The following is an 11,993-nucleotide window of genomic DNA, read 5'->3' as shown; positions in this document are numbered from 1 at the left end:
ATCAAAAGATATCCCATTGCTTACTCTGAAATTTCATTTTAATTTTCATTATTTTTTTTCTACTACTTTTTGAAATGATCGAGAACATTTTAATGAGAAGGCGATACAGTTTTCTACTTCGTTTAGCTACCACTGATTATACCTAAATAAAGATTGAAAGATCCGGGTAATTGTTCTTCCAATAATGCATATATAATAAATTACCCAACTATTTAATAAAAAAAAACTGTTAACTACTCGATACGTTGTTGTGATAGATGAGATTGTTATACAAATACGCATAACTTATGAAATGAGTGATGATATTTTAAATAAATAAATAAAACAGACAATTTTTTAAAAACTTTTTTAAAACATATATATATATATATATTAGTGAAACCTCGACATTGCCCACTTCTTCATGATTTTCTTCCCACTTCTTTATGCCCACTTCTTTATCCGGGTATTTGTCGGCTATGGTGCGATTGCAAGTCATCTTATTATGGACAGACAGAAAAATCAGTTGAAAATCAAAGAAATTTCTAATGAAGAAGAAAACACTGGATTTCTCAAGTTCCAATATTTTAGCTCTATTTCAATAAAACTAGTCGTTCTCAGCAATGCGTTAACTGGGTCTACCCCAGAAAAATACCTAAAGACATTTTGTTAGCTAAAGTTGAACGAGTTACGTCTATCTTATCTTATGAAAGTCATCACTGAGTTGGTTCAAATCAGCACTTGTCATAAATGCAGGCGAAACCTCCTGTTGATAATCTTTCACCTTAGAACGAGCTGCTCTCAGTAAGCTTCGAAACAATTCTAACTTACTGATCTCGACTGCAGACGAAGGAAATTTTACGGTTATCTTTGAATCAGATGATTATGACTAAAAAGTTAGACAACACCCACAACGTACTATACTCGTATTATGGATCATGACCCTACTAGAGAGTTTCAAAAGCGCACCTATAACCTTTTAAAAACAACCTGTGAATTTAACAGAGAAACCAGACTTTCCCTTTGTTCTCTTCATACTCTTCCTCGAAGTCTAAATTCATAAAATAGGCACAGCACTACGTTTAATGGTAGAAGGGATAGATTCTCTGGCATATCTCCTTACCACACATCTAGCTAAACTTGTAAAGGTCCTAACAGAACAATCATGGTACTTTGATAAAATCTCCAAGAATTTTGTTTGAAGCGCATGAGCAAATCAGCTTGATGAACATGACATTTTGGCAAGCTTCGATGTAATTAATTTGTTTACTAATGTTCCTACTGAAGATCTACTTAAAGTGTGTGTGTGTGTGTGTATATATATATATATATATATGTGTGTGTGTGTGTGTGTGTGTGTGTGTGTGTGTGTGTGTGTGTGTGTGTGTGTGTGTGTGTGTGTGTGTGTGTGTGTGTGTGTGTGTGTGTGTGTGTGTGTGTGTGTGTGTGTGTGTTAAAGATACCAAGCTATTTTAAACCTAGTTTTACTCCATTTCCCAAGTAAGCAAACAGACAAACAAGTCAAGTTTTCGCCTGCAAGTGTTGCAAGTCTAGCTGATCCTACACGTAGTGCAAGACCAAGGCATCTCATGGTAAAAGTAGAATAAGCACTGATCACTAATCTTAATATTTGCCCTTAATGCAAAGTACATCTCCTGGAGGATATTTATGATGATTTGTATTAAAGGCCAGAGGGCCACTACCCAGAGCGGTTTCGACCTTTATTGAGGTCTCATCAGTGGGAGCCAGGTTAGAAAAATACCAAGATTTTAGTAATACAGAGCTTCTAAGTATTTTACCAGAACAAGTTACCATAAGGTGTTTAATCTTATTAAATAAAAATCTCAGGAGGAGATATAAATGTAGAAAGCATTTTACCTTGGGTATAATAAATGTTAAAGATACCAAGCTATTTTAAACCTGGTTTTATAAGGGTGAATATTAAGATTAGTGATCAGAGCTTATTCTACTTTTACCATGAGTTGCCTTGGTCTTGCACTACGTGTAGGATCAGCTAGTCTTGCACTACGTGTAGGATCAGCTAGACTTGCAATACTTGCAGGCGCAAATTTGACTTGTTTGTCTGTTTGCTTACTTGGGAAATGGAGTAAAACCAGGTTTAAAACAGCTTGGTATCTTTAACATTTATTATACCCAAGGTAAATACTTTCTATATATATATATATATATATATTGTAAGAATTCATATCAGAGTATAACAAGAGAATCTCCATGAATATTTCTGGAAACGAAGTTTCCGTCAATGTGCAGACGCAAGATTTCCCACGTTTTCAGAGCATCTTCTCAAATCAACCTTAGATGGTTTTTCACAGTCGCTGTTAATACTTAAGGTAGTAAAGAGGTAGGTCCCTCTGGTGATTGAAGAGTAAATATGTTCTTTTGTCGTCTTATGTTTTTTTTTTTTTTTCGTGACACTGTATGTTCCAAAAAAAAAAAAAACCGAGCATGGAAACCAATCGCAAAAGTTCCGTTACAAAATAAAGACTTAGAATGGTATATGATTTGATTAACTTCATCCCCTAAAACTCGATGAATTCCGTCCAGATTTTTAAAGAACTGCACTGTAGTAGTTGGAATATTCAGTGTGTTTCAGAATATACAAGTCTGATGGTTATTAGTCTTTAGTCTCGCTCAGAAATATGCAGACTTTTAATGAGCTATTTGCCTAGCACTTCCTTAAGGCATGGGTTGGTCGCCGATGTCCTCCCAGTAACGGTCGAGTAGTGCGCTAAAGTCTGTTTTGGTGGAATGATGGGATTTTATTGCCACAGAATTATATAGACATCAATACATCAAGCAGCTTCATTGCTGTCAGTCTGTTCAGTTGTTAAAGGATATCACAGGCCGTTTTATTCCTGCTTGATGCTTCTATTTTTCTCCTTATTTCACTGTTATCACAAATTACAACACTTAAAACTCATTTTCTAAGCATTTGTAATTATTACTATTATTTATTTTTGTCGATCAATAGCAATACAAGGGAATTGATACGACAGGAATGTACCTATCAATCTGTTTTTTATAGAAATGAAGAAGTGGTATCCCTAATAAGTATTTCACATAGTAAATTTTAGAAACCCTGTGTAAAATATTAAACTAAGGTTCATGATACCTTCTATTAACACCTTCAATTCTTTCCATAGCTTTTGTGGAAACAGTGAACTCTCTTTTACTTCTTCAGTCTTCATTATTTTCCATAACTATTATGCTAAACACTGATTTCTCTTCATTCGTCTCTGTGTTCAGACAACCTTTTCTTCATTACTTCCAAGCATTCTTCTTTCTTGATTTTCTAAACAAAGAAAGATTTCATTTAATAATGATAAGACATGGATCCTCTTTTAATTATGATAACACATGGATCTCGAAATAAGAACAGATTTATCATTGGATGTTTGAAACGTCTTGTCGGAATATTTTCTTACACTAATATGTGCACACACATATAACTAAGTGGCAAAGACGATGCGACATTTTCTCTACGGTTTGAAAATCCCAGGTACGAAAACTGTATGAGGAGTGAGAAACCTTTAAAAGGGATTTTCAACCAAAGCATATTAGTAGAACTCCTGCATAAATGATAGTGTTCGATTTTCCTACAGGAAGTTCACTCTATCAAATACAAAACACTGAAGCAGGGCGGAGAACATATCTACATCACACAATTGGTTACTTAGGAGAAATACTAATCTAAGCAATCCTCCCAAGCACATCACTCCCATTCTCTGTTACAACCAGAAAAATTTGGTATCCTCTTAGGATCAAGACACTACGTATCGCCTATACATCTAACACCACTAAAATCAAGTTTGTCAACACTTAGTGTACTCTTCTCCATTCCAGAAGGTGCAAAACACCGCTATAAAAAGTCAGTTCAATAAAGAAAACGGAAATCCTAATAGATGATATCTCTCTCTCTCTTTCCCCACAGACACGCACACCAGATCTCTCACTACACACACACACACACACACACACACACACACACACACACACACACACACACACACACACACACACACACAATGATATCACTGAATGATATCACTGTCATTGTGAAGTGGAAGGCCATGTGAGCAACAGCAGCATAATGGCAACCTGCTAGGCCACATAAAATCATTAAGAGAGAAACAGCCGATTGCTGAAGCGCGTGGTTCAAACATCTCACCTCTTCCAGGTCACCTTCTACAAATACCGCGGCAAGCAAAGCTAGCACCACAACTGTTTGTTAGTCTGTAACTGAAGATGGTTTCCATGGCCGTGCAGCCGCACAACATCACCAAGCGTAATGTGATGCCTTGGGTGAAATGGTAATCCTGCGGAAATCCGATCTCTAGAGAGATGAATCACTCTTCACCACCCAGAAACACAACTGACGAGTCTCTGTTTGGTGGATACCAGGAGAACGCTAACCTACCTGAATGTATTGTGAAAAATGTGAAGTTTGGTGAGGGAAACATCATGGCCTGGGCTTCCTGGATTCCAGTGACTGGGAATATTAATTCTCTGGAAAATGATCATATTAATCATATTCTAGACAACTCTGTCCTCCCAAGTTTATGGAAACAGTTCGGTGAAGAGCTTTTCTATATCAATGAACAATTCACTTATACACAAACGATGTTTGGACTGGAATGATTTGATGAGATGGGTGTTGAAGAACTTTACTGCAGGGAATCCTAGTTTCTGTCCCATGAAATATCTATCGAATGAATTGGAACTCCGATTGCGAGCGAGTACGAATCACCCTACATCTGTGTCCGACCTTATTAATGCTCTTCTCGAAGTATGGAAGGGAATTACCACAGTGACGTATCAGAAATCTAGTGGAAAGCCTTTCCAGAAGATGAAACATGGAAGCTGAAGAGCATTAGCTTCCAGCGGTTATCGAGGGAATTATATTGTTTTATAGGGATCTGTATGGTGAAGTACAATAATTCAATCGTTGTTCTAATAATTATTTTATTTATTATAAAATGAGCTTTGTAGTGTCCCCAAGCGCATTTGAAATGCGCAACAGAGTTATATCCCAAAAACTTTGATTGCACCTGCGTAGACTATTGAACATCCATAAATTTATTATGCATTAAGCAAATTCGAGTCACAGAATAATCAAAAAAGTCTCTGCTATATGTTTGCCTAGAAATCTGGGCAGTAGTAAGTACATGAAATCATATCTTGGTAACATCCAACAAACTGATGACAAAGTCAGCAAGATTAAGAAGAATTAGTTTATTGTTTTCTCTCTTGTAATAAAAGTACGTATTTCAAACGTTTTGAAAGTAAAATAATTAGTTTAGCTCCCAGCAGTACGAAACTTAAATTATGTCTTTAAGTACTGAATGGCACTGAATGGCAGCGATAAAACAAATACGTGCAATACGTACATAAAACGCCTTTAACTCACCAAATAAACGAGTTTGTTGCCCCAACATTACCTGATAATGTTGGGCAGCAGTGAATAAACAATCGGTAGTTTTCTGTGAATAGAGCTGCATTAATATTCAAAATATATTTGATTATTATGATTATCATTACTGACACTTCCAGGGAGTCCAAAGACTCATCGAGGGAGGTCACCTACTCTACAGTTCTCCATCTCCACCACACAATCCACCAACTGCACCAACGCCATCTACCGCCCACCACCACTACTACTAGTATTTTTCACAGACAATCACAATTTTCTTTAATAAATACTATACATAAGGAGCTAATTCTTCACTGAGTATAATCTAACATTTGATGATGTTTGGACTGGATGTTTTAAATATGCTTGTTTCTGTCTGACATTTTCTGTTTGGCCAAAAGAAAGAATTATCTGGTTAAAGATAATATAAAGTATTTAGATTACGAGTTTGACGAGATATATTGGCGTCGGTTTATTAGTTGAAATCACTTGTTAATATCTATTTTAATATAACTGGAAATCAGAGAGTTTAAATATACATGAGTTGTACTTTTGTTAAAAGCAGAAATAATTTCTTTTATAAAGTGTTCTGTTTTATTTTGCATAAACAGACTGTGAAACAATTCATCTGAGGCATGAGAGAGAGAGAAAGAGAGAGAGAGAGAGAGAGAGAGAGTGGGAGAGAGTTTATGGACATTTATTTCTAATAATGCTATAAACCCAACTCAAAAGTATGTATTTACCTAAACGTTCTCCCATATTTTTTTGAAAGTTTCAAGATTTCCAAATGTGTATTTCTTCTTAAAAACGGGTAATATCCCACTATTGGCAGTCCTATCGGACCGGCAGGAAGTCTTTGATAGTTCATACTATGGTGAAGAAGGTATGCCCGTGAAAAATGAAATAAAAATAAAAATAAAATAACTGTTAAGTTTCTATTAAAGATATCGCATGGCGCAAATAAAAATAAGTACCGAATAACTATAACGATATACCCGTATGTTATGGAGTAAACTGGTTTATTAACAAAGAAATAGATGTTTACATTTTGATATGTACATCCCCAACTATCGGTGGAATCTTGGTCGAATAAAGCATTAACGACTGTAAATTACGTGCTGGAAATAGGCATCTTGTCTTTTAAGACAGGTTTAGTAGCGCATCCGAAGGTTCTTTGTCGTCTTGGAAAACAAAGCTTGGGAGGTTTGCTGGACATATCGTTTAATTTTATTCCTTAGTTCATCAGTGTTTAAAATGATATTGGAATACCCATTCCTTCAATATATGCCAAACGAAGGTATCACGCGATGTAAGATCAGGAGAACGTAAAGGACAATGGAATTCTGAGAACCTAGAAATGAGTCTATTCTAAAGGTTCTAGAGTTTATTCTGATAAATAAGCTCTACAACCACGCAATGTTTGACAAGTAGTTCCCTCCTTCTGGAATATCTGTGCAAGAAATATAATGTTTTGGGCGTGATACATCCTATGCAAGTTCCGGCTGAACTGAACCACAAATTCCCGATGTAGGGTTCGCTATTCAAGGTCACAATTACACATCCTCTTCAATGAGATAGGACTCAATTATACCATGGCAGGAAATCGCAATCATGCGGTGACCTTTTCACTGAAGGGGTTTCACTAGGAAAAATTCGGGTCTCGGGAAACCAAGAAATATGTACGTTCGTCTGTTTACATGGCCGCTTAGATGAAAATGCGTTCTTCCGAAAACCACATATTATGATCTTCAAAGACATTGCCCAGCACTCCTGCCCAGTATTCTCTCAACGAAGCGTAATCCGTTGCTGTTAAACCCCGGTCTACCTGAATGACGTAAGAAAGGTACCCAGCTCCTTAAGGATTCTCTATAGTGACCGCCTGGGTATCCAAAGTTTTACCACTGTTCGGCGTTGATTGCGTTTCGTAGACTGTAACACTTACCTAAGCACACGCCTGTGATTCCCATTTGTGTTAACATCTCGTGTTCTCCCCGAATGTCCTTTGCATTGTAGCAGAACAGTCCTGGAACCTCTCGATCAATGATGACACTATTGCTTGGTGCACGCTTACGGAAATGACGAACAAACTGCTCACGAACATGTCGTACGCTTCGACCCTTTGATCTACCAACTCCGTATGAACGAAAATAATGCTTAACAAGAAACTTCTTTTCTTCCAACATCATCACCATTTCTACAGGAAAATGTAATTGCGCAAACTCTACGCTTGCTCTTCTATCAATATGCATGAAGTCCAACTGCTTATCTCATAGCACATGTACTCAGAAGTTCAAAGATAACATGATCAATGTTATGATCATGTTATCTTTGAAGTTTCATGATCAATATTTTTCCGCATTAAAAGAGAAATTAGGACAGCATATAACAAACTGAGAAGGAAGCATATAGAAATCTCTGAATATTGAATCTCAAGGTATTCTTAAAACAACTAGAATATTTTGGAAATATTATGCTTCCTGAACAAAACAACTCTAAAAAGTAAATAAAATATAAAAATCACATACCAGACGAAATCATATGTGGCAACGCGAAATTGAAAAACAAAAATCGGTAGAAAGGCCATAAAACGAATCAAATATATGCGTTAATAATATGAAATGATAAAAATAATCTGGATTTTGGAAAAGTAATCCCTTTAAAAATTCTAACTGTGGCATGAAAGACAGAAAATTCATTATAGGATCATAATGCAACGAAGAGATTTCCGAGGAAGAGAAATTCTTCAAAACTGTGAAAAGTGGAAGGGAGTTGAAATAGTGATATTTGACTTGAATAGTTCAAATATTGAGGCGTTTCGAGGATTTTCTTAGGTCCTTGAATCTAAAATAACCAGGTAAAACATTTAGTGTGTCCTGCGGTTTTTATAAAGAACAAAAAGCCGAATAAATAAATAAATAAAACTAAATGTCATATTTCGCGAGGATTGTCTCTCTGATGCTTTTCGCAGAAAACGTTAATTGAAGCATTTTCAGAAATAAAAGTCAGGAAAGCTGTGAAAACATGCTTTTTAAAAAGGGATTATTTCAAAAAGTTAAATCCCCCATAAACACATACTCCTTGACTATTGCCTGATGGGTTCAATTTCTTTTCTTACCAAATTCTTTCAACTAATGAAACTACACGACTGATCAGAAATTAGGCCACTGTCGTTGGGAGACACCAAGGTTAAATTAAATGTGCGTATATCTTTCAATCAGCGCCATCAGGAATGAATGAATGAAAGAATGGGGGAGGGGCACAATCCTCCCTTACGATCTATGCAATGGAGAGCACAAGCTGCGGATGATCAACTTCTGATGTTATTCCATTTATTTCATTCTCCCTAGGAATCATCCTTTGAAAATTCTAAATTGCTTTGAAATGTCGCTGCAAGGCAAATGCGAGTCAGTCGCTGCTTTTGCAACTGACAGTTATTAGTAACTGAAATTGCAGATATATCAGATGAAATCCTATTATATATCCAAGAAATAGTCTTAAAGTGAAGCTTCAATAACAGAATTTACAGGAAATAAAATTTGATATCTTCACCTATGTAAAGTTATCTAGTGGAAATCAATCACATGGTGTAGAAGAGAAAGACGAAAGTAAAGTTTGACTGTCTCTTCAGAGCGCTGCTTCAGTGGTTTTATTATAAATCACGGATAATTCCCCAATTTAAAAAATATTTGATTGACCAGCGACAGGAATTAGTTTGCTCTGATAGTTTCATCCTACGTGGATCAAGCTGTCAGAAAATAATCTCAAATTATCTGTCGCCATAAATTATTCCACTTCCAGCGATATATCTTCAGCATTTTGCAATCGATTTTATGAGCTGTGCAAGACTTACGGTAGGTTGAATATGCCCACTCCTAACATCTTGTGGTATTTCTAGTGTTACTTCGTAATATTTCATAAAACATATCATAGATTACACCATCCTTTTTAAATTAATTTTGGGATGATGGTATTGTTTCATCATTAAAGGTTTTGAGATTTTTATTTAATATTCTGTTATATATTCAATATTTGTCATTATATTAAAATTTAAAATATAAAAAGGTCTTTCAAACCTTTTTATATTTTAATCGCTTATTTTAATGCATACAAGCAAAAAGGAAAAAAATATGAAAATCGTTAAAAAAAAATGCTAATGACATATTTTTAGCTAATCTATTCCATTCAGAATGTACTCACCTTCGTTTGCTGTTTCTCCTGTCTTTATGTTAATTATTTTAATTATTTCGTCATTTCTCTTTCTTCAATATAATCTTGCGCATGTTTCACCATAGATTTTTTAATATAAATATAATCTTACCAGAGATCTTTGAAAAAATAGGCATTTTTACTGTACAATCGATTATTAAAATAAATGAATGAATAAATAAATAAATATACTTAATGGCGCTTCGATTAATTCGAAATGTTTGATGAAATGACTAAAACCACGGATAACCATTGAACATCGTACTGTCCTCATAATATTTTAATTTCTTCCGAAAAGTGAGGCTCCGTCATGATGCAGCTACAACAAGGTTACCAAGGCAGAGTTATACGAGTAGTGTGAACCTACATTAACGAAATGTGCTGACTTTACAGATGATCATAATGAGGAATACTTTTTAAATTTAGAATAAATGTTAATGCATATACTAGTATTGGTTTCATCGGATATATTTGCTTCTTGACTTTCCTCACTTTCTCAAAAACTAGGCATTTCATCATATTAAATCCGCTTTTCTTTCATTATGTTGATGTTGTTTCTAATATCGTTATTTTCGTATATAATAATATTAATTTCTGTCCTTTTTCTATCTCTGTATTATTGCAATTATGGAAGACACTTTCTAATCTGGTTTAATAAAAATTTTTGGATTATGGTTTGAATTCATGCTTTGAAAAATTTGTATGCAAAGAGTTTTTTTCCCTATTATGTGAACGAATTTCTTTTCTAATATAGTATACATATAACACCACCAAACAGTTCACACACACACACACACACGCACAGTTCATTATTCACCTACATTGAATATCTAAAGAAATTAAGCAGATAACCAGTAAACAACAATTAATAGCAGTTTTAATAGACAATGCATTATAATATTAAGAGCATGTTTTCTTAAATATTAATTTTAATTTGATTTTGTGAATCTCTTCTTCTATTTATTATTATTAAAAAAATTTTTGCTGCGTTATATTATTATTCCCTTTTCACAAAATACAGTTTCTGACCCTTTGTACTGAATGTTATCATATAAATTCTTTCTAAATGAACTGCGCCCCCTTTTGGTAGCTTAACAGTAAAACGTCGCAATATTGATGTGAAATATAGAAATATTTCAACAACAACTATTGTTTCTCCTGGACAGGATCGTTTGCCTAAAGAAAATAAGAAAGTGAGATTTCAGATAACGTATGCAACTCACAAATTAAAAGTAACGGCAGCTTGAATGCATGAATATAAATACAGCTTATCAAAAATATTCTCTTGACCGTAATAATCATGACATACTTGAGAAAGTGAAACTTTGTATCAAAGAAAACGACTGCTGTCAAGCATGATTTTGAATCAGAAAAAGCGGTTTGTTTTTTTGAATAACAATAGAAATACAATTACAAAATAAATTTGTGTTTTTTCTTATCTACTTTAGACTCTCGCATAAGAACAGCATTTTGCGGGGGTGGATTTTCGAATAATAGAGAATTTGGTTATTTTGGTCGAACTAAATGAAATGAAGAAAACTTTCTTAATGATAATTAACCGAATGAAGAACTCAGTTAATTTGGTCAACAACTTCTTAATACTGACACTCAGAGATTAAGAATCCTTGTGGTTCGAAATAACAAGCCTTCTGAAAAGCGACGGAAATAAGTTAAATATCACTTAAATTATTTCCTTGTATGTAATTTATTTGTTTCATGCAGTTCGAACATATATGTATGCAATTCATTGATATACAGAACGCCTTTGATTCTATTTGGCATGTTGGCTTTGGGATAATTCTCCAATATTATGGAATGGATAACAAAATAATACATTTCATTGAATCTCTGTATTCATTTGCTGTATTGATGGTTAAAATTAAAGTGCCACTTCCCTTCCAGTACAACGTAGAGTCAGACAGTGACAAAAGTTATTACCATGTTATTTAACTGCTTCCTTGAATATGTTGTAAGTGAAGCTCTGGTCATTTGTGATATCTTCAAGGAGGGAAGATCAAGACAGGATTTTAGAACAACTATAGCACTCTAAAATATAGTCAAGTTTTTGATATATAATTTTCCATATATTTCTAACTTTTTGCCTATATTTACAATTGGAAACGGTATTGATGATTTTCTGAATGTCCTGTTTTCTGCCAGAACTTTTGTAGATTGATGACTGTACTCGAAGGCTCTTCATTCCCATATGCTACCGAGTTGCTTCCCTCCCACCCAAGCGCATTAATAATATTGATTTGGTGCCGATGGTTGTATTCGTATTTAAAGTACTGCGTCTAATGCGTAAGTAAAAGAGTTTCTAGATCATTAGTTTCTATATACGCTATCATTATGGCGGTGTGATTGCAAATTCTACACT

This window comes from Typopeltis vanoorti, chromosome 11, assembly GCF_054136105.1.
Source record: "Typopeltis vanoorti isolate ZY-2024b chromosome 11, IOZ_Tvanoo_1.0, whole genome shotgun sequence".
Classification (NCBI taxonomy): domain Eukaryota; kingdom Metazoa; phylum Arthropoda; class Arachnida; order Uropygi; family Thelyphonidae; genus Typopeltis; species Typopeltis vanoorti.
The sequence above is the reverse complement of the archived record's forward strand: the minus strand, read 5'-3'. Positions refer to the sequence as shown.